General features: G+C 36.9%; 1 protein-coding gene and 1 long non-coding RNA gene across 3 annotated transcripts in view; one reads left to right on the top strand and one right to left on the bottom strand.

The window, feature by feature from the left end:
- Positions 1 to 24,363, bottom strand: part of SLIT2 (slit guidance ligand 2) — a 376,642-nt gene that overhangs the window by 273,046 nt on the left and 79,233 nt on the right. The window lies entirely within an intron of this gene.
- The window catches only part of LOC135269676 (uncharacterized), a 40,557-nt gene continuing 17,464 nt past the window's right edge, over positions 1,271 to 24,363 (top strand). Inside the window, exon 1 of the long non-coding RNA XR_010337926.1 lies at positions 1,271 to 1,340. This is a non-coding gene — a long non-coding RNA (uncharacterized LOC135269676). The remainder of the gene's footprint in view (positions 1,341 to 24,363) is intronic.

Genomic DNA, 24,363 nt, shown 5'->3' with positions numbered 1-24,363 from the left:
CTAAAGAGAAAGACAACAATAGAGAGCAGTTAATAAATATTTGATTTTTTTTTTTCCAGAAGGGAAATGTAAAAAAAAAAAAAAAAAGAGAGAGAGAGAAAAAATAAGAAAGAAAAAGAAATAAAACTACCTTTCCATCTTAGCATTAAGTGCTTTAATGCAATAGACAAAAATGACAAATTGATGCCTGCCTGGTAGTTAATTTGAGGACAACTACAAAAATTCCTTAAAATTTTTTAGCAAACTTTAAGAGGATACTTAGGTCACTGCTAACACAGAATTCTTTTTTTGCGGTTTCCTCTGGTTTTAGAATAACTGATCATTTTATCATACACAATAAACATGATTACTTTTAAGTTATGGGAAGTACACATTATTACACAGATAGCATCTCTTTCCAATGTTAAATGAGCAGTGTTACCAAAAACTTAGTAAATTGAGATTAGAATAAGCTAAAGTTTATTGCAACATTACTTCTAATCCCCGCTGCAAGTTCTAAAAAGAAATCTGGTTTTAGTTTCCTCATTTAAGGATATGACTATTATAATCCTCTTCTCCAAAGAAAGTCACTTCCTTGTCTGGCACAAAAAAGACTGGGAAATAGGAAACCAGCTGCATTACCTCTTTTAAGGGACACTATCTGCAGCTGCATTTAGAATCTATAAGGCTCTAATGTCTTTACCTGTATTCTCCAAGTGCAAGAACAATTCCGTATAATAGAGTTGTAAAATATTTTGAATACAGTGTAATAAATAATGCATGTGGCCTGTTCTACATAAAATAACTACATTTTGGGTTATTTAAACTAAATATTCTTCATTTTTTGCACCAGCTCCTGCCTTTCTGTTTATGCAATTCATAAAGGGTATTTGTATAACATATCTGGATATAGTATAAAGCTTTATTATATTGTGATTAAGCTTCATACTACTGTCATTATACTTGCTTTTTTAGGAATGTCTTTTGAAAGTATCTTCTTTAAGTTCAGAACAAAATAACTGAGTTTATGCCTAAATTCTACAATTTTCATCAAGCTTCTAAATAAAGCTCCTTTTTTCCTGTGAAGTTAAAACTTTAACTCTTATGATGTTCTAATGTGTTACCTTTGCCAAGTGATAATTATCTGGCATAAAGATGTAATTCCACATTTGTTATGAATGCACCCACAATCTGAATCAGTACAAACCTGTTTTTCCTACTATAACACCTCTATCTAAAAACCAGGCTCTAGTCTAGAACAAAGACAAGATTCATATACTCTGAGACTCATCTGATGCTTCTGCTGGTTACACTGCTGCATTCAAATGGCATCTCCAGATTATACAACAGATTTTATGAAGGTGTGTAATTCATCTTATTTGTTCTGTTTTACTGCAAATTTGTTCACCGAATCCAATATTTCTTAAAAGATAAAATATCCAAAGTCTACTATAAAGTTTAATATGCCTTGAGCACTTATAAATTTGAAGGTACAAGTTAATATTTTTCCAACAGCCAAAATTTTAAGTACTGTTTATTTAATCTGACACATTTATATGTACTAAATCTAGCCTTAGTGATTAATATTTGTTAGGTATTAACAAACTCCTCTACTCTCTAACCTGTATTAATATGAGTTGGGAAAAAATTAACTCTTGATAAACACCAGAGAATTGATGACAAAATATCAGTTAAAACATGAAGAAAAATGCATGAACTATATCTGTTATGTTAAGAAAAAAATAAAAGGTGAGAAGAGGCTTTTATTCTGCACAATCAGCAGGAGTGACAGGTTCAACGGATGATGAATAGCGTCATGTGTTGAGTTACAGTGATGATTTTAAGTTCAGTAAGTGACACATTAAGTACGGCTATAACACAAGAGTTCCATCAATCTTTAGAATACTAAGAGAAAAATGACTGTACAAAAGAAAAATCGCATACATAGAGATGTACAGCATTGACATTTTGCCAGCATAAACAGAATCTATTCAACAAGCAACAGATATAATGTCATTCTCGCTCTATAAGAGAAATACAAGTATGTGTATGGTTTAAAAACACCAACAGAACCCAGGAATATGACTGTCATAGGCCAATCATGAATAAATGCTGATATAAGAACTAAGAAAAGCTATACACAGCCCCCATCAGAGAGACAATCATCAAAACATAAACTGCATTATCATTTATAAGACTCTGCAACATTCATAATCATAAACAAACTAAGTTGCTTAAGCAGGAGTATTTTTCAACACCTCATTAACACACTATTGTTTATGTGACATGATAGTTACTCACAGGGACAAAGCCCAGGGCTTTCCTTTCATACTGTCCCATTTCAGAACTGCCCAGGACTGCCCATCCACCCTCCCTACCTCCATGTGCCCCCGCTTCCCCACTCACTGGCCTTGTGCCTGGGTTGGTCATTGGTGTCCTCATCTTTGTAAGCGGAGGTTGTCACCTGGCAGTAATGATAATTGAGTAACCTGGGGAGGTGTCTGTGCAGAGTCACCTTATCTGAGTGTAACTGTCCAGTGGGGTCTTCTTGCCCACTGCCCAGAAAGAGCCAATTTATGAAGACAGGGGAATTATAATAGAGGAAGAGTTACTTTCTATGTCCCAATATATTATAATGTCATAACTATATATCCATAGCCAAGCAATGTTTATGTCTTTAATGAAACAGACTATAGGCTAGGTGTGGTGGCTCATACCTGTAATCCCAGCATTTTGGGAGACCAAGGTGGGTGGGTTACCTGAGGTCAGGAGTTTGAGACCAACCTGGCCAACATGGCAAAACCCCTTCTCCACTAAAAAGACAAAAATTAGCTGGGTGTGGTGGTGGGAGCCTGTAATCCCAGCTGCTCAGGAGGCTGAGGTAGGAGAATTGCTTGAATTCAGGAGGCAAAGGTTGTGGTGAGCTGAGATTGTGCCATTGCACCTCAGCCTGGGTAACAAGGGTGAAACTCCATCTCAAAACAAACAAACAAACAAACAAAAAGAAACAGACTACATCAAACCTCAAAAACAAACATGTACAATGAATTTGTGTGTTCTACAGTGACTAAACAGTAGCCAATGCTGTACTAATACTTTTCAAATATTTTGTTTGCAGTATTAAATGTTATTAAAAGGAGAATTTAATAGAAAGAAGCATTTTTATATTATATTGCTTTTATAAGTGAAAATTGAAATTATTTAAATATCTAATTTTTTTGTAGAGATGGGGGTCTTACTTGTCGCTCAAGCTGATCTAAAACTCCTGGCCTCAAGTGATCCTTCTGCTTTAGACTTCCCAAGTGCTAGGATTACAGGCATGAGCCACCAAACCCAGGAATTTGAATATTTAAACAGAAAAATTTCACTAGTGTTTCCCTAATAATTGAATAATTGTTACTAGCTTCCACATTTTTATTTTTAAAATGAAATATTTACATAATAATGATAGGCTTAATATTTTCAATTCATTTATTTTCTGGATTTTAGGAAGAGACTAAATAATAATTCATTTATTTTCTGGATTTTAGGAAGAGATTATTCTGCAAAACAAGTAGAAATGATAGGCCTATCAGATGATGAGGGCTCTTATGAGATGAGCCATAGTGATATAATGATAATATGATGATGATTCACTATATCTCTCACATGGACTTGAGAAATTGAAGCATTATTGGCTCCAATAAAAGAGAACTTGTTCACACTTTGGGGAATCTACTGGTTCCAGACTATATATAAATTATTTTTAAAATTGTGTTGGAGGATATTTGTACCCATCATTAAAGCAAGGAGAAAAGTGTAATCACTGAGAAAATACTCTATCAACTACTTTAAGAAAAAAAAATCACTATGGAATCGAAAGTATGCTCTGCTCAGTGCTTATTGATTGAACTATGCTACAAATGGTTAAGTTTTAAGAAACAAGGTCTTAAACTTCAGAGGGTTTGCAATATGAACAAAAAGTACATGATGCCTACCTCTTGGTCATTTATGCCAATATCGGAACTGTCCACAGCTTAGGAAAATAATCACTTTTGTGGCAGTTTATTTTAAATGCAAATGCCACACAGAATGCAAATACTAAGATGAGTTACTCCAAGTGCAATATTAATTATGCAGATTCAGATCAAACAGTAAAACACTGTGTTGTAAAGTTGTGTGGTAGTGGAATAGACATATGTTATTCTTGTCTTGAAGAGAAAGGAAGATGTGTAGTACATGCCTAGAACACTACAGGCCAAGATGCCAAAGGAATCAGATATTTGTGCTGAGATGCCTCACCAGCCCAGACCTCTTATCAGAACTCAACCTATAGAGCCAACATTTTATTCTACATCTCTACAATGATGTCTAATAAGAAATTCAAATATAAAATTCCTAAGACTATGGTTCTCAATCTGTGCACAAAAGCAATTTGGGGAATTCATGGGGCTTTCACGATACTTTTTAAAATTTCAAGGAAACAGTGATACTGAACATTTATTGAAGTCCACATCAAATACTAGCTTCGAGTACTTCACAGTTTAAAGAAATGCGGAGCTCACAGTACATTTCTTTCAATAGTATCAAATCTTTATAAATCTGGGGTTTAGTGGTTACCATTAGAATAAAAAGGAAACTACTGCAGAACAGGAAATGTGGGTGATAGTATCCAATCTCAATTTAGGGGCAAGACGTTGTGTAGAGCCCAATAGGTGTGCACATCCTCATTAGGAAGTGATTGTATTTATATAAGATGGAAACAAAAATATTAATTTTCTTCCAGTCCCTATGTATTCTTTTATCAAACCGCCAGTGAATATTTAAGATTACATTGTTTGGAACTAACTGCCAAATAAATAAACTCTCAGGCATTTATTTTGGACTGAGAGTGAAAATTTCCTAAGAAACCAAGAAAGTATGGAAATCTCTCATCCACGTTGACTTACTGTACGGTACCAGGTATCCAACCGCCTTTTTAGTTCAACATCTTCTCTTTCTCTTTGGGAATGGCACAATTTCAATGTTACCAGTCCAAGCACCTCAGATGGAGCTGACTCTACCAACTGATTCTAGGAACAGGCAAAGTGGGGTCAGGCTAATCAGAACGTCACAGTCTTCTCACCACAGTGATTTGCTTAGATTCAGAAGCAGCCATATGATTTAACTGGAATCAATGCAATGAAGTGTCTCACTGGGATTGCTGCAAAAGTGCCAAGTAATTTCTTTCTGTAAAATTTGAATCTGGGAGGATGAATTCCCAGAGGTGCAGAAGGCCACTCTGTGAAACCACAGTGAAACCAACATAGGATGTCTAAAGCTCAAGAGGTTGACAATGAATTCTTAATATAATGAGCACTTATATTCCAGTCACCTGGGATTACACTTGCAATACTACATGCCACTACCTTATTCTCTCCACGTCTAGTACAGTGGCTGTCATTTAGAACCTGGCAGCTCACAGCCTTGCCCAACTAGAGGCACTGATATCATCTGGAAGCCTGATAAAAATGTGAATCAGATCTGGCACGGTGGCTCACACCCATAATCCCAGCACTTTGGGAGGCCAAGGCGGGTGGATTGTCTGAGGTCACGAGTTTGAGACCAGCCTGGCTAACATGGTGAAACCCCATCTCTACTAAAAATAAAAAAATTAGCCAGGGATAGTGGTACATTCCTATAGTCCCAGCTACTCAGAAGGCTGAGGCAGGAGAATCACTTGAACCCAGGAGGCAGAGGTTGCAGTGAGCCAAGATCGTGCCACTGCACTACAGCCTGGGTGACAGAGCAAGACTCCAACTCAAAACAAAACAAAACACAACACAACACAACAATGTGAGTCTCAGGCCTCATCTAAACCCAATGTATCAGAATCAGCATTTTAACAAGTGACTTGGATGCACACTAAACTCTGAAAACTTATGAATTAAAATTAAAAACCTTAGTCAAATACAAAAATAAATACATAAATAAATAAATGGTCACCACTAGCATGGTGTTGGTACACACCCCTGTTTTTCTTTTTTTAATTAGCTTATACCAACAGCATCCAGACTTTTATCCAGTGCTTAAATTGGAACAGTACTAGTGTTTTGTATGGTTTTCCTAAAACAAAGATTTGTTCATGAAACAATGCTATTGCTTAAAATCCTTCCACGGCTTTCTACTGGTTTAGAGAATAAAGTCAAAGCTCATTATATATAGCATAAAAAGAACCCAGAGCTAAGTCCCTGGCTACCAAAAGCTTTATTTCTCTTCACTTCACCCTTTGCTTCTGTTGCATCTGCCTTACTACACAATGTGTAATTTTGAAAGGGTATCGTACCCTGCTTCATCACTACTCTTTCACATTCGGTCTCAGATGCCTAACTCGGCTTAAAAGAATCAGAGTCTAGCAAAATAGTACATAGCATGGGCTTTTAGCTAAGCCTGATGTTTCTATGTCTCTAATTTATAAAAGGCACAACCCTTAAGAATTCCTGACATATTTGCCACTCAAATTTGAATGAACCAGTGGTGTTTTATATTCTGACTTATCTTTGGTGAAATACATCACTGATGCCTGTAATCCAGTGCCCACTAAAAATGCCACAGGACTAAGTAAGGTGAACAATGTAGTCTTCTCCCTCAGCACCATGCAATAGACCCATGTAATCAAACTGCACTCTATCCCCTAAATTTGTACAAATAAAAAAATATTCAGTCTTCTTAACTATGAACTTAAACATTTGGCAAAGTGAGTTACATCGCTGGAACAATATATGGTATCATGAAAAGTCTTTGGATTCTAAGGTTGAATAGATGTGGGCTTGAAACCTGCCTCCTTTGCCTAACAGAGAAGCATCCCTTGGAAACAATCCCTCAGTGTTCTGTAAAATGGCAATAACATCTTGCTGACACATACGTGCCAATCCACTTCCTTTTCTTTACCATCCTCCATCTGGCTACTAATCTGACTAATTTTCTGATATTTTCCAAAGGATAATTGGTATCATCTGTGATGGTTAATACTGAGTGTCAACTTGATTGGATTGAAGGATGCAAAGTATTGTTCTTGGGTGTGTCTGTGAAGGTGTTGCCAAAGGAGATTAACATTTGGGACAATGGACTGGGAGAGGCAGACCCACCCTCAGTCTGGGTTGGTACCATCTAATCAGGGGCCAGCATGGCTAGAATAAAGCAGGCAGAAGAACATGGAAAGATGAGACTTGCTGAGTTTTCCAGCCTTCATCTTTCTCTTGTGCTGGATACTTCCTGCCCTCAAACATCAGATTTCAAGTTCTTTAGCTTTTACACTCTTGTACCTAACACCAGTGGTTTTGTCAGGGGCTCTCAGGCTTTTGGCCATAGACTGAAGGCTGCACTGTGGGCTTCCCTACTTTTGAGGTTTTGGGACTTGGACTGATCCACCACTGGCTTCCTTGTTTCTCGACTTGCAGACAGCCTATCATGGAACTTTACCTCGTGATCATGTGAGTCACTTCTCCTTAATAAACTCCCTTTCATATACACATATATGCTATTAGTGCTGTCCCTCTAGAGAACCCTAATACATCATCCAGCACTCTATCTGTTACAGCATAATTTATTGACAGTCTTTCATAACTCAGTAGCTTTGGATTTTAATAGTGGTTCATAACCGGTAGTTGTTTTGCCCCTCAGAGGATATTTGGCAATTTCTGAAGACATTTTAGATTGTTACAACTGAGGGATGCTACTGGTACCTAAATAGGACAGCTTCTCATACACAAGAGTTATTTGGTCCAAAATATCTAGAGTGGCCTGCAGCAATGGCTCATGCCTGTAATCCCAACACTTTGGGAGCACAAGGAAGAAGGATAGCTTGAGCCCAGGAGTTGGAGACCACCCTGGACAACATAGGGAGACCCCCATCTCTACAAAAACATTTCAAAATTTAGCAGAGCGTGGTGGTACGTGCCTTAAGTTCCAGCTACTTGGGAGGCTGAGAGGGGAGAACTGTTTGAGTCAGGGAGTTGGAGGCTGCAGTGAGCTGTGGTCATACTACTGCACTCCAGCCTACGTGGCAGAGAAAGACTCTGCCTTCAAAAACAACAACAAAAATCCATACTGCCTAGGTTGAGAAACTTTGGATTACAAGGGCAAATGCAGAATCTGTTTACAGAAATCTTGCTTCTAGGTACTTCTTTTCAGGAAACTGGCTTCATGAAGATAGGAGAAACAGGGTCAAAAACAGTCACATAGAAATAAGTATTCCAGAGCAGGAAGGGGCCAAAGGTTTGTAAAGTACCCATAGTGAATGGCAGGGTCTCTGCAGGGAAAAGGGTTAAGTGTGCAATAGGATGCTGGACCTGGACACTCAACTCTCAACCTTGGCAAAAATTCCTGTGCCCTCATTGAGGCATAAAGCCAAAGAGCCACAGGTTTTCAAGGACCCAAGGAGATGTGGACAAAAATATATCAGCACTGACCAAGACAGACTAAGGAGAGAACTCCTGCCATTATTTTCTGAGTACAACCCAATATCCTCTATGCTTATAGGATTTTATTTTTTGGGGGGTGTGCCATAATGACTGAGATTTAATTTCTTACCTGCCTTATACAATGCAAACTTAAAATTAAATTTAATTTGATTTAAAACATAGATACTTGTACAGTATTTCATAAAATCATCAGTTTAATTATACCCACATAACTTATGTATTTTACAATCAATAATTAATGGCAGGTATCACCAACATAATCACTCCCAAAATTAATCTCAGTATATTTATAGAGCTCCTATTACATACATAGATGGCAAGGTAAGCATTACAGAATCTGAAATTAATCATGTTCTCTTCTCTTCTCTTCTCTTCCAAAAAGGCATTATAGTAGAAGAGAAAAATATCCTTCATATTTAAACAAAAGAAAAGTACAGAAAAAATAACATGAACAATAAGCTCATGAGACAGAAAATCATTTTCGGAAGCTAGGGTTATCAGTAGTGTCTTTAACCACAGAGGTTAAAGGGGATTAGTATGATTAGAGATTCTTATATTTGAGTAAGTGAAGTTCAACAGCAACCATTCAGAAAACAGTTCACTACAGTAGACAGAGAAAAAGATTCCAGGGTGTCAAGGAGGGAGACAAGACTCACAGAAATCATGTGTGAAGAGTTTGGAAGTAAAAGGAAGGGAAAAGGGAAAATGTTGACTACATATCCACTCTCCCTGCCTCAATCAGTTGCAACAGATGGCTACTGCTTTCATTCAAACCCTTATATGCCCTGGCAACGTCAAAATTTTTGCTAGCAATGTTTCAATGCAGGCAGAAAGAGAGAGAGAGAGAACAAGAGCAAGCACATGAGAGAGAGAGAGAGAGAGAGAGAGAGAGAGAGAGAGAGAGAGGAAATATAAAATGTTGGAGAAGACCATGAAATCATATATAATACCTAACATATTATAATCAAAATGAATTCTCACTTTCCCAATCCCAGAGGAACTTATTTTCTCTTTATAGCACTTAGATCACTGTCAGCTTAAACAGAGGGGTATATGTCTGATCAGGCGTCTGTCTATTCTCCTGGATTGTAAGACATGGTAGCAACATTTATCTTTATGGTTTCAACTATATATTCAACTTTGCATGGACTAGGCCCTAAACAAACAAAAATAGATTACTGAGTGAATGTCAATTCAATTTTTTTTTTTTAAGTTTTAAAGGCTCATGCCTGTAATCCCTACACTTTGGGAGGCCAGAGAGGGAGGAATAGCATGAGCCCAGGAGTTCTAGACTAGCCTGAACAACATAGTGAGATTTTGTCTCTATAAAAAAATAAACATAAAAATTAGCTTGGCAGAGTGGCACATGCCTGTAGCCCTGGCTATTCAGGAGGCTGAAGTGGGAAGTCTGCTTAAGCCCAGGAGGTTGAGGCTGCCGTGAGTCATGATGTTGTCGGTGCCCTCCAGCCTGGCTGACAGAGTGAGACTTAATCTCAAGAAAAATAAGTGTTATGAAGACCTAAGTGATTATCAGCAATATAGGGCTGTGACAGGATAAATAAATGAAATACTATTTGCCATAAAAAAGAATGAAATCATGTCATTTGCAGCAACATGGATGTAAATGGAGATAATTATGTCAAGTGAAATAGGCCAGGCATGGAAAGAAAAATATTGTATGTTCTCATTTATATGTGAGAGCTAAAAATGTTGCCCCATGGAGGAAGAGAGTGGAATGATAGACACCAGAGACTGGGAAGGGTGTATGAGTGGGTTGGGGGATGAAGAGAGAGGTTGGTTAATGGATACAAACATACAAGTAGTTAGATGGAATAAGTTCTAACCTTTGATAGAAGAGTTAGTAGCTAACAACAGTGTATTGTATTTTTAAAATAGCTAGAAGAGAGGAATGGAAATGGACCCAAATATTCAGGTGATGGATACCCTAAACACCCTGAACTGATTATTATACATTCTATGAATGTAACAAAATTTCAGATGTTTCTGAAAGTATATACAAGTATAATGCATCAAAAATAATGAAAAAAAGAAGGAAGGAAGGATGGATTAGTTTCCTAACTTATACATTTAGGCTTTTAATCATGTACCACTGTCCACAGCTAGTCAACTATGCTGTTGACTATGCCTGTATCTCTAGCACCTGGACCACCATGAGAACACATATTTGTGCAAAAAAAAAAAGTTGGGGGCTGATAGCCAATGAATGGCAGAATCAAATCAAATAACTATAAGGTAACTAAGAGGTTAAAAAAGGAATAAAATAAATCAATCTTTTTATTTTAAAGTAGCATATTCAAATTTAGATTCTAAATCCTAGATCAATTAGACTTATGCTAAAAGTTCTATCCTGGGTAATACTTTATTATGACATAAAGGTCAGATTTAGAAATAGCATGAGTCAAATTCCACGCCCACCTCTTCTCAAATGTAAAGCTATGTGAGATTCTGTATAAGAAAAATGATGTGGTACAAACCTGTTAGCATATATGATGAGTTTTGATTATTCCAGATATCAACACTAAAATAAACAACATTATAATTCATTTTTCCATTTTGGAATTTATCAATTTATTGTCAGGAAATATTAGAAAATTTACTTTTGTTTTTATTATTTTAATATGTGTCTATTAGAAAAATCGTCTATGCAATCTACATCATCAACCACATTTGGCATACAATGCTAAACAGATGTTCATATGATTTTATCCCACAGTGGGATATAAACTTAAGGGAAATCACTAATTTCCTAGAAATGTGATTAATTAATAGTAATATTAAATTGTATACATTTCTAAAAATTATGTCCTAACCTGCCCATTTATACAAAGAAATCTAGCAACCGAATTCAAGTACTGAACTGAACACAAAATATGTTCAATTACTTTTCTACCCTAATATCATTATTATCATCATAGATTTTGACTACCAGAAAAGAACAAACTCTAGGAAGTTAACTATCTGGGCAAAAATACAATTTCATACAAAAATGATAACATCCTATTTGACAAATATTAACTGAAACAGAATCTAAATTCAGCAAATTCATAAATGATTACAGAATTAGAAGTAAAGGCACAAATCTACTTCATAACTAAAGAGGCCATAACTATTTTAGTACTAAGTGTGAGTACGTAATACATTTAGTTAATAGTGATTAATTCTTCAAAAACTTGTATCTGTCAATAATGAGTTAATTGGCTGTTTTGTTGGTGTTCTTTTTCAGCCTTACACAGTTTTAGGAGGGCCGGATGTTTATGGTAAAGCAGAGACCTGAATACTTCCCCTTGATACAATTACTTCTGTCAAATGATCAGACTCAGTAGTGTTCCACTAGATTAACTTGCAGACGGATTTCTCCACTCACTCCTGGCTGCTCCTGGTTCTTGCGGAAATAAGGAATGACAAATGCCTTGTGGAAATTTTCTTTCACTCTATTTGAAAACAGGTCTATTTAAAATGCCCTTGAAAACGTGTTTGGCAAACACTAAAAGTTACAGTAAACCAAACAATAGGTGGGGCTGCCTAAGCACCTTTAGTGGTTGCTTTACTGTCAGTGCAAGGAAAAATAAAGTGTTGTGGTATAATCATTGACTCACTATAATATCTCATCCAATTCTTTCTTACATAACAGAGGACACATTCTCCATGGGTTCTAAAGGGGAATGCAATTCCTTCACTTCCCCTTTGCTAAAGTTTATGCTTCTGAGCAGAAGGTCAATGACCCCTTGCTCTTTATTTCAATACACTTTAAACACACACCTGCAAAGTGCAATGTCCTCACCATTTGGGGACTAGGGACAACATGTTTGGAAGGCCCCTACATTGGCTGTCTTTTTGTCATCCCCAAGCATCTGTATCTCTCTGTATTGGTTCATCTCACTTTCTTAGTAAGGCTTACCCAGTTATCAATTTGACACTGAAACCAACCATCCCTACCCTCTTCATTCCTTCTTTCTTTTTTTTCCACCCATAGAACTTACCATGTTCTAATATATTATAAAATTTATTATGCTACTGTTTTTGTCTATCTCTTCTGGCCATAAATTAAACTCTACAAGGGAAGGTATCTTTGATCATTTTGTTCATTAATATGTCCTAAACACCCAGAAGAGAAATAGCACTACAAGGTTTTTAATAAATATTTAATGAATGAACAAGATACAGATACTTCCTTGGCTTAAAAGGATTATAATACATAAATGAAGAACTATCACACATAAATTAATATGTCCAGGGATTTTTGTTTTTGTTTTTGTGGTTGTCACTTATCTTTCTCTTCCCAAGGGTTAGAATAATATTAAATAAAGAAGGTAGTAAGGAAGGGAAAATTGTAGATTAAGAGAAAGAAAGGATAGTACTTCAAAGAATAAACGCTTGAGGGGATGGATACCCCATTCTCCAACATGCCCTTATTTCACATTGCATGCCTGTATCAAAACATCTCATGTACCCCATAAAAATATACATCTACTATGCTCCCACATACATTTTTTTAAAAATTTAAAAATTTAAAAAAGAGAAAGAGAATAAAGGAGAAAAGAAAGTTTTGGAGAAGGCAAGATTGATGGGAAAGGTAGTCAGGTTACAGATAGAGGGGATTAGTAATGAGATATGAACAAATTACCAACACTTAAAGACAATTAGAACGATCCTTAGATTAATTTAACAATGTGTCAGGTACCATACTATGAAGACATACATTGATGATATACAATGTGGTAAAAAACGGAATGGCATTTCTGAAACTCAATTAGATTATTTGTTTTATCACACTGCCTTCCCTTTCTTTCAATGACTTAGGGGTCTTCAGGATAGAAATCAAAGACCCTAGGAGAGTTCTACAGGCCATTGCATGATCACACCATGGCCTGTCTTTAGATTATAAACTCAGATCTTGTTAATGTCTTCAAGACCATCTATGCTCCAGCCCCATCTAATCCCCTGTGTTACCTAGAAAGAGTAAGGCCATTTCATACACTTTAAATCTGTGCTTGTTGTTATCCCTTCTCGGAATGTTCTTTGCCCTAGAGTCCATATGAAAATCACATACAAATTCATTTGCGAAGAGTCTGTTTAACCATTTCCTCTGAAGATTTCTCCAAACAGCCCAAGCATTATCAGTAACATATTTTTGCTCCTGAAATCATTGTTGGTGTGCCTTTCTTGATATTAAATTCTGAGCATCTGGAAAGCAGTGAGTGTGTTCAATTACTGTGCACACCCCTGGCACTAAGATTGTTTCTGTCATACAATGGCTTTTAACAAATATTTGTTGAATATCTGACCAAGTAGACCCCTGAGAAATTATAATTCCCCATCCCCTTAGCCAAAAGAAAAAAAAAATTAAATCAAGTTCAGTTACATTATCATGTTAAAGAGTTCTTTTCAATACTAGAAATATTTGTAATCCATACAGAACATATAGTGTGTGTGATATTTTTTTCTAAATATTTAATCATTACAATTTTTTTGAGAGAGTCTTACTTTATTGCTCAGGCTGGAATGCAGTGGTGAGATCATACCTCACCATAATCTCAAATTCCTGGGTTCAAGCAATCCTCCTGCCTCAGCTTTCCAAGTAGCTAGGACTATAGGTACACGCCACCATGCCTACCTAATTTTTATTTATTTTTGTGCGATAAGATCTCTCTATGTTGCCCAGGCTGGTCTCAAACTCCTGGATTCAAGCAATCCTCCCACCTGGGCCTCCCGAAGTGGTGGGATTCCTGGCATGAACCACAGTGCCCAGCCCACAGTTATGATTTCTTTTTTTTTTTTTTTAAAGAGAAAGAGAGAGAATAGGAAGGAGGAAAAAGGAAGAGAAAGAGAGAGAGAGAATGGGGAGGAGGGAGAAGGAAAAAAAAAGAGGGAGAGAGAATGGAAGTATTGCTTTCTTGCCCAGGCTAGAATGCAATTTAGTAATGGGTATTGAAAACCTCTTTTATACTGATAATTATACTTAATGATGTAGTCAGGAAGGAATAAGGGAAGAAGATAACAAACAAACAGTCAACCAATATTTAATTTAAACCTATGAAATGCTATGCGATTACTGAGGAGTGATTTACTTCCAATTATATAGTCACCTTTGGAATAGGTGTGAGGTGGTAATGTATGTTTTGTGTATTTGAAGTGGAGAGTTCTATAAATGTTTATTAAGTTTACTTGTTCCGGGTCCGAGTTCAAGTTCTGAATATCCTTGTTAATTTTCTATGTCGTTGATCTATAGAATCGTTAGCTCTTCTTGTTGCATTGATCCTTTTGCCATTATGTAATGTCATTCCTCGCCTCTTTTGATCTTTGTTGCTTTAAAGTCTACTTTATCAGAGGCGAGAATTGCATCTCCTGTTTTTTGTTTATTAGTTTATTTTTACTCTCTGTTTGATTGGTAAATCTTCCTCCTTCTCTCTGAGTCTTTGTGTATTGTTGCATGTAAGATGGGCCCGGATGCAGCATACCGATGGGTTTTGGCTTTTTATCCAATTAAAATATATATAAGTTTAATACCGGTGTTTGATGCTAGCTGGCTGTTTTGCCCATTAGTTGATGTAAATTTTTTATTGTGTTAAAGTTCTTTGCTTTTTGATATATTTTTGGAAAGGCTGATATTGGTTGTTCCTTTATATGTATAGTGCTTCTTTCAGAAGCTCTTGTAAAGCAGGCCTGGTGGTGGTGAACTCTCTAAGTACTTGTTTGTTCGCAAAAGATTTAATTTTTCCTTCACTCATAAAGCTTAGTTTGGCTGGATAGGAAATTCTGGGTTGAAAGTTCTTTTCTTTAAGGATGTTAAATATTGGTCCCCACTCTTTTCTGGCTTGTAGGGTTTCTGCTGAGAGATCTGCTGTAAGTCTGATAGGTTTCCCTTTATGGGTAACCTGACCTTTCTCTCTGGCTGCCCTTAGTATTTTCTCCTTCGTTTCAACCCTAATAAATCTGGCGATTATGTGTCTTGGGGTTGGTCTTCTTGAAGAATATCTTTGTGGTGTTCTCTGTATTACCTGGAGTTGAATATTGCCCTGCCTTGCCAGGTTGGGAAAATTTTCCTGAATGATATCCTGAAGAGTATTTTCCAACTTGGATTCATTCTCTTCATCACATTCAGGTACACCTATCAAACGTAAATTAGGTCTTTTCACATAGTCCCATATTTCCTGGAGACTTTGCTCATTCCTTTTCATCCTTTTTTCTGCATTCTTGTCTTCTCGTTTCATTTCACTGAGCTGGTCCTCGACTTCTGATAGCCTTCCTTCTGCTTGATCAATTCGACTGTTTAAGCTTGTGCATGCTTCGCGAAGTTCTCGTGTTGTGTTTTTCAGCTCCATCAATTCACTTATATTCTTCTCTAAATTGTCCATTCTCATTAACATTTCGTCAAACCTTTTTTCAAGGTTCTTAGTTTCTTTGCATTGGGTTAGAATAAGTTCTTTTAATTCACAGAAGTTTCTTATCACCCACGTTTGGAAACCTGCTTCTGTTATTGGAACACCCGTGTAATCTATTAAGCCTTGTTCCGTTACTGATGAGGAATTGCAATCCCCTGTAGAGGGAGAGGCATTCTGATTTTGAGTATTCTCTACCTTTTTACGCTGGTTTCTTCCCTTCATTATATATTTGTCCGTCTGTCGTCTTTATAATTACCGACTTTCTAACTGGGTCTCTGACGTCCAACTTGTTGATTCCCTGTGCCGAAATCTGAGCAATCCACTGAGCCGGCCAAAACAGCGGTGTTAAGATTGATGGTGCTTTTCTGCCCGGGAATCTCCGGACTCTGCACCAAGAACTGGCGTGCTAAGGCACCAGCAAAACCGCCACGCCGGCCACAAGAGTCGCCCTGGCGACCCGTGGTGCTCCTCCACTGGGAATCTCCTGGTCCATGAGCAACTAATATTCGTCTGAAAGTGTGGCGTCCTCTCGTTCTTTGCGCTTTCACTGGGAGGTACGTGCCCGAGCTGCTAATCATCAGCCATCTTGGATCTCTCTCCTCCACAGTTATGATTTCTTAGTCAAAGGAACAATAATAGATGGTTGGTATTGTTCTCATAAAAGAGACTGTGTATGTAATAAAAGAACCCTTCCCTGCTATCTTCCAGCAATACATTCATTTTTCTCTTTTCTGAAAAATGTTTTGACAGTAGGCTCATGAGCCCAATTTTCCACAACATATGTAGCCATTATTCCCAAAATAAGCTTCACTGTTTGTGTCAACAAACAAGGGTGAATTTGCCTTGCTGTGTGGCTCCTTGGCCATTTCTGTTATCTACTTTTAGACTCCACCAAAGTGGGATATGTAAATCATGTTAACATATACCTTCCATATTTCTGACGAAATGTGATACTGGGAATACCCTACTTCAAAGCTAACATCAAAGAATCATGTTCTGAATCTTTTAGGGATAGATTGTGTCATCCGCTTAATTCAATGTATTATGATTAAAATAATTTTGTCATTAGAAAAACAGTCACTGTGACCAATAACTTATCTATGGAATAAAACTGACAATTGTAGCCTAGTTAGCACATGCCCCTGTTCAGCAACAGAGATTTTAAAACACTTTCATCCTCCATAATTCTAACACAAGGAAAGAGAAATCCTTATAAGAAACCCTGTCAAGATGTGACAACTTGAATGAGAACAATTTAAAAATTTATGAGAGACTGAAAATGAATCATTTAAATATACCAAAAAAACTTTACTTGTGAGCGATATCCTTGAAAAATTACCTAATAATTTATCAAAAATGAGCATCTCTTTTCAAATGAGTGACATTTTTCAGGTTTCCTTCCTTCTCCTTGGATTTACAACTAATTTTTAAAGCAGCTTTCAAGCAATTGCTGTGAACTTAGGGTTTGTTCCACTGAAAATCTGGCATATTTAGTGCCATCATTTTTTTTCTTTTAAACCATAAATTGACTGGGACCTTTAAGGTGTCTCAATTCTTCTTAACACACAAGAAGCAAAAGAAAAATCTCAAAATTTTGTCCCTTGAGACTATAGGAGCATTTGCTACATGTGACATTAACCTCTATGCTTCTTACTCAGTTATGTATATATGAGCCTAAAAATATTTAGTAGCTCAATCTTGGCCTTGGTTTATCTGGAGTGTCAGTATTGCCTTTTAGTACTAAGCTAATCTAGAGAGACTACTGAATTAAATGTCAAGTTATCTAAATTTCAGTCCTGACTCTACAGTTACCTATCTAGTTCATCTAGTGTCAATTATTTAAGTTCTTCGCTATTTGATATGGTTTGGCTGTGTCCCCACCCAATTTCACCTTAAATTCCCACATGTTGTGGGAGGAACCCAGTGGGAGGTACTTGAATCATGGGGGTGGGTCCTTCCTGAGCTGTTCTTGTGATAATGAAGAAGACTCACGACATCAGATGGCTTTATAAGTGGAGTATACCTGCACAAGCTTTCTTTTCGCCTGCTGCCATCCATGTAAGATGTGACTTGCTCCTCCTTGCCTTCTGCCATGATTGTGAGGCCTTCCTAGCCATGGGGAACTGTAACTCCATTAAACCCTTTTTCCTGTATAAATTACCTAATCTTGGGTATGTCATTATAAGCAGAGTAAAATCAGACTAATACACTACTTAACCTATCCTTTGCTAAAAAGTGATAAAAATACGCAACTACTTCCTATTGCAGTAGTTTACTAAAAGAATTCTAATTAAATACTTTGAAAACTCTTATAAGAGGAACAGGAAGCAGTTAGACACCTAAAGAAAAGTGCAAAATTCTTAGCTGTATTCTCAAGAGCCAAAGCCAAACAAAAATTTTATCAGGTACTAAAAGTTTTTAGAAAATCATGTGGAATTCCCACATGATCTCAACATTTTCGAATTTAAAACCTTGCAAATGTGGTTCAAATGACCATGGTAATGACTGGGAGGAAGGTAAGTGATTGAAAGGTTCATGGGCTGCAGGCACCTCTCTCACACTTGGAACAGGTGCAAACTAGTCCTTAGTGGTATCTATGCTTTTACTGTATATTCTGTGTCTTCACATTTTAAAGGAGAAACTAATTTCGTCTCATTAAAATGGAACTTTGTGGAGGCTTCTTTTGGGAGAAGAGGTGGCAAGAAGCACAACATAAAGACTGTATTACTCTGATGAAGGTGTTTGGGCCATGTGGCCACTTTGATGTCTTAGAATGTCACCGTAGATTGGGAAGTTATACTGTATCACCCTATACACCTGGAATATAACTTGATAGGTTTTTGTCATGAAAATCCGTATCCTAGATATATCAAGAATAACATGTTGGTCAGCTAAACTCAGTTTTCTACCTCTCTACATCTATCTGTTATCATTAGCAGCACACTATGTATCAGAACAATGTTTGCCCTCCTTTGGAGGATCTGAGCAGAGAAATTAAGCAAGTCCTGCATTAAGTAATTTACCATTTGCACTTACTCAGGGTCTTAATTCTGCTCACCCCGCCAAGGCTCCTTCCCCTGACATTCACATACTTCCTCTTCTCAGATGCCACTTCAGGCTTTTCCTTGTCTATCCTATCTAAAGTAGCATCTCCAAAGATATTTTGTCCTCTTTCCTGCTTTGTTTTTCTGCACAATACTTGTCAGTTCCTGACACTCTATTATTTTTGTTTACATTTAACTGTCTGATTCCTTAACACAACAGCAGTTAGTTTGTCTGTTTGGTACACTGTGTATCTAAGATACCCAGCACAGTCAGTCCTTACCACCTTTTAGTACTAAGCTAATCTAGAGAGATAACTGAATTAAATGTCAAGTTATCTAAGTTTCAGTCCCGACTCTATAACTATCTACCTAGTTCATCTAGTGTCAATTACTTAAGTTCTTTGCGATATGACATGGTTTGACTGTGTCCCCACAAAATCTCACCTTAAATTCCCACATGTTGTGGGAGGAACCCAGTGGGAGGTACCTGAATCATGGGAGCAGGTTCATTAATCCCATTACCACGTAACAGAAGATGAATCAGTATTGGGATTAATGAATAAATGCCTAAATTATCATTGTAGGCAACAGGCTGTCTCAAGGTTATAAGCACAACCAAACATATCGGTAACAGCACGATACAGCTGACAAAGAATCAGTGACTGCAGGAGTGTTATAAAATACCTAAAGGTATATCATCATGTTGGGTATGTATGTAGTCCCCCATGAATGGTAGTTATTATTAATTGTATGTTATTATTAATGGTATTATCATGACTATTCACTGTGAGTCCTAAAACAGTAATATTTCTCTGATTTTTCTATCTGATGATATAGCCCCCTCTAAATATTCAAATCTACTTTGCTTTGAGACTAGAAGTACTGTCGCACCTCTAGTATACTCAGACACAAACAACCTATATTATTCCAACCTGACATCTGGTGATTCAATGCTGGTTCTTTGACTCCTGAACTGTGTTTTAATGAGCAATATTTCTATCTTGTGCTCCAACTTGAGAACAATCTTTTTGGAAGGTTACACAGCTCCAATATTTCACCTCATATATTTTTTTAATCCACCTTGTTACATAATATAAGCTCAATAACAATTATGGTCCTCTATTACACATATCATCAAAAAGGTAATGAATTATATGGCATTGTAACTTTTCAAACATTCATGGAATAATAAGCCAGGCCATTTCATATCTACTTTATATTGATTTGACTTCTATTGTTAAAACTAGAGAGTATTGACACTGACTATGTGCACTGGTGATTCTGTTCCTCTCCACCCTGTAGCTCCAGTCTCCATTCCATGCTCTGATTTGTACACTATAGTTCTGACTCTGCAGATGAATCACTCAAGCTCTCTGATATGGTTTGGCTGTGTCCCCAAAAAGATGTCATCTGAATTGTAGCTCCCAAATTCTCACATGTCATGGGAGGGACTCAGTGGGAGGTAACTGAATCATGGTGGTGGGTCTTTCCTGTACTATTCTTGTGATAGTGAATGATTCTCACAAGATCTGATGGTTTTATAAAGAGGAGTTCCCCTGCACAAGTTCTCTCTCTTTGCCTGCTGCCATCCACATAAGATATGACTTTGCTTCTCCTTGCCATCTGCCATGATTGTGATGCCTCCCCAGCCATGTGGAACAGTGAGTCAATTAAAACTCTTTCCTTTCTAAATTACTCACTCTTGGGTATGTCTTTATCGGCATCATGAAAATAGACTAATAGACCCCCCAGTCCTCTGTTTTCCAGTTTGATCTATCCAGTGTGAGGCACTGGTAGGAGATCTCTGACTGCTTCTTTGTCGTGGAATCTTCCTGGCAGTGGCACCCCCATTTCTCAACACTGACTCTCACTGGGCTTTGTTAACACTGTTCTTTCTCTTTAGCCCTTTGGGAATACACAGAAAGAACACCATTGCATATACCTAAGATGAAAGTTCTAGTATTGAATTTATTTAACTGATGATGCCACTACATCAGAGGATTCTGAGTTTATTTAGTCAATCCCTAAAATATATTTAATAATTACTATATATATGAAAAGGCTTGCTTTAGTGTGCTGGGTTCTATGCCAAGACTTCACATGCATTACCTTGTTTAATCCTCCCAACCATTCTATGAAGTTTTATCATCCTAATTTTACACATGAGGAAATTGAGGCTTCTAGAATTTTAATGGATTTGCCACATTAGTAGTAATTAGTGTAACAAGGACTCAAACCCAAGCAGTCTAATTCCTGGACTCTATACTATAAAAAAGTGAGGTACAAAGAGTATGAAGATGAATGCATGGAAGTATAAAGATAAATTCAACATGTACTTTTTTACCTCAGGGAGTTACAATGAATTCAAGGAAGGTGATATTTTGTGGACAAAACAGAAATGATTTAGCTCTGACTGCAGTACTATGTGCTTTGTCTTAACAGAGTTCATACTAATTAGAAAAGGAACCACTCAGTTATGGGCAAATCTTTCTCCTTAACAATTTTAAAAATTAGTTGTATATTATGCTTTATTGTCAACCTTTTAAAGTTGGTTTTGAGATAGCAGGGTAAGAAGGATTTCAGTTCTAGTTAATTGTTTCCTTTGCTGTGTCATCTTCTTAATCTGATGCAATCCCATTTGTCTGTTATGAAAACATGAACTTTTAAAACATAGTTTTATAAAGAAATAATACAAGGCATGCATACTCAACAGGGACAATGTCATCCCGAAGGAAGCAAACAGCTCATGGTGGTGCAAAAGTCTTACATATTACCACGATTGTGGTCTCCAAGGTTCAACCCAATGCAACATAATATTTTCCCTTAGTATTTAATTTCTCTAGTACGAGATAACTATATTTTCTTCCTAGAGATGGGATGATGATTTTAAAAATGATTAAAAGTAGAGACACAGGGAAAATACAATAAATAAATTACTGAATTCTCTCATTCACTTATCAAGGCGAACACAGTGAGCTTAGAAAAAATAGCTGAATAATTACTTCAAAGCTACAACTAATTGCATCAATTGGCACCAATCTTTGGCGTAGGTACCTATTTCTTGTTATCTATTAGGCAACAATCCAAAGTAAATGCAATTGACAAACTATTTCTAACTACTCCCTAATAAAATTCTCTTCTGAAACCATTTTTCATAATGTTTTCTCCTAGATAATTGCTACCTTTACATATGAAATAAAAGCAAGACAACATCATATTCTCGACTTCCATTATTTTTCAAAACAAATTAATAAAGGAACTGTCTATGGCTCAAAACTTGAACCAAATAATGAAAAATCAATTTCTTGGCAAATTGAATTGGCCAAAGCATCTTTCTCTTTGTTCTGTGTGACAACAGGGGCCTATAGAGAAACATCTGTCAGTTAACAGATTTTAAAAACAAGCTAAATTCCTGGTTCAGAGTTATTCAGAACAAAGTAAGCAAGAGTGATTCTCAGCTGCTAGAATGTGACTGGCAAAGCAAATTGCAGAGTACTACAGAGTCAATCTGTTTTCAGTGAAGGGGGAGGGAGAAAGAAGGAGGTGAAACATAGGTGTAACCATACAATGATTTAGAAAAGAGTGCTTAAACAATGATTCAAGGGCATATTCTGGATTAGTAGTAAGAAATTGAATTCTATCTTCAGCTTTATTTCACCCAAACTGATTATTTAAAAATAGAGTGTGTTGACAACCAGAAAGTTAGCACGTATCCAAGTTCTCAGCTCACATAATAAAACATAAAAGGTGTCTCAGTCAATTATTAGTCCATTGAATTTTTTCCCCCCAGAAGAATTTAAAAGCACGCTATAAAGTTTAACAGCTTTCACTTTAATATGTATAAGGGTATTCTCTAAATATGCTACTTTTTCTTGTATATAAAAGGATAATTTCTAAAGCACAAAAAACTTATCTCTTTGGTAATTCCAAACTGATAGTCCTAAATTTTCTCCTTTCTGCCCCTAAACTCTGTCTCATAAAAACTTATTGCCAAGTCCAGAATGGTAAGGTAAGAACCATTTGAAATATTTTACTCAAGAAAAGCAATGACAAACGTTATCAAAATCAGCTTCTTCAGAACTCTGAAAATAAACTGATGTCATGCAACAATCTGAGGATAATTTATTCTAAGAAAATTGCCAAATATCAATAAAAACAGCAAGATTTTATGTGGGGGGGTTTGATTGTTTGTTTGAGAAGGAGTCTCGCTCTGTTGCCCAGGATAGAGTGCAGTGGAGCTGTATCAGCTCCCTGCAGCCCAGGTTTCAAGCGATTCTCCTGCCTCAGCTTCCCAAATAGGTGAGATTACAGTCGCCTGCCACAACGCCCAGATAATTTTTGTATTTTTAGTAGAGACAAGGTTTCACCATGTTAGCCAGGCTGGCCTCGAACTCCTGACCTCAAGTGATCTCTGCCTGCCTCTGCCTCCCAAAGTGCTAGGATTACAGGTGTTCCTTTTGTTTTGTTTCAATTTATCTATTACTACTCCCCTCTTTCCAGCCCCAGGGTAGGTTTGGAAATCAGTTGGCTCATGATCCTGGTATCTATGAAAAATAATGCTCTCCAAAGAACAGAAACAAAACACAGGTATCTGCTCTCTCTACTTCACTTGCACATTTTACTGAAAGTTCTGTTCTTGCTAATGCAATTACGCAAAAGTGTATGTGTCTATGTACACACACACACACACACACACACACACGACATCCAGACTGGAAAGTAAAGTATCACTACTGCTTTTTACAGATAAAAAAATATATACATAGTAAATGCTAAAGGGTATACACAATCACACATGCGTGCACATGCACACACACACATACTCTTAGAATTGATCAATTAGTTTAGCAAAGTTATAGAATACAAGATAAATATACAAAACTCAATTGTTTTTCTACATCCTACCAATGAACAACCTGTAATGAAATTAAGACAGCAATCCCATTTGTTACAGCATTACAACAACTGAAATGTTTAGGAATAAATTTACCAAGAGAAGTGCAAGGTTTGTACATTGAAAATAAAACATTGTTCAAAGACATCAAAGAACACTTACATGGTAAGACATCACATATTCACAGATCAGAATATATACACATATATTTGAAATGGAGTCTCACTCTGTTGCCCAGGCCAGAGTGCGGTGGTACGATCTTGGCTCACTGCAACCTCTGCCTCCTGATTCTCCTGCCTCAGCCTCCTGAGTAGCTGAGATTACAGATGTCTGCCACCATGCCCAGCTAATTTTTGCTTTTTTCTTTTTTTCTGTAAGTATAAATGGGGTTTTGCTGTTGGTTAGGCTGGTCTCAAACTCCTGACCGCAAGTCATCTGCCTGCCTTGGCCTCCCAAAGTGCTGGGATTACAGGCATGAGTCACCACGCCCAGCCAGACAGTATGTTAAGATGATAATATTCCCCACATTGTCTGACTGATTCAACTCAAGCCTGATAAAAATCCCAGCTATCTTTTTTGCAAAAATTGACAAGCTCATCCTA

Source organism: Aotus nancymaae, unplaced genomic scaffold (assembly GCF_030222135.1).
Source record: "Aotus nancymaae isolate 86718 unplaced genomic scaffold, 86718_ANA_hifiasm-v0.15.2.pri h1tg000006l, whole genome shotgun sequence".
Classification (NCBI taxonomy): domain Eukaryota; kingdom Metazoa; phylum Chordata; class Mammalia; order Primates; family Aotidae; genus Aotus; species Aotus nancymaae.
The sequence above is the reverse complement of the archived record's forward strand: the minus strand, read 5'-3'. Positions and strand labels throughout refer to the sequence as shown.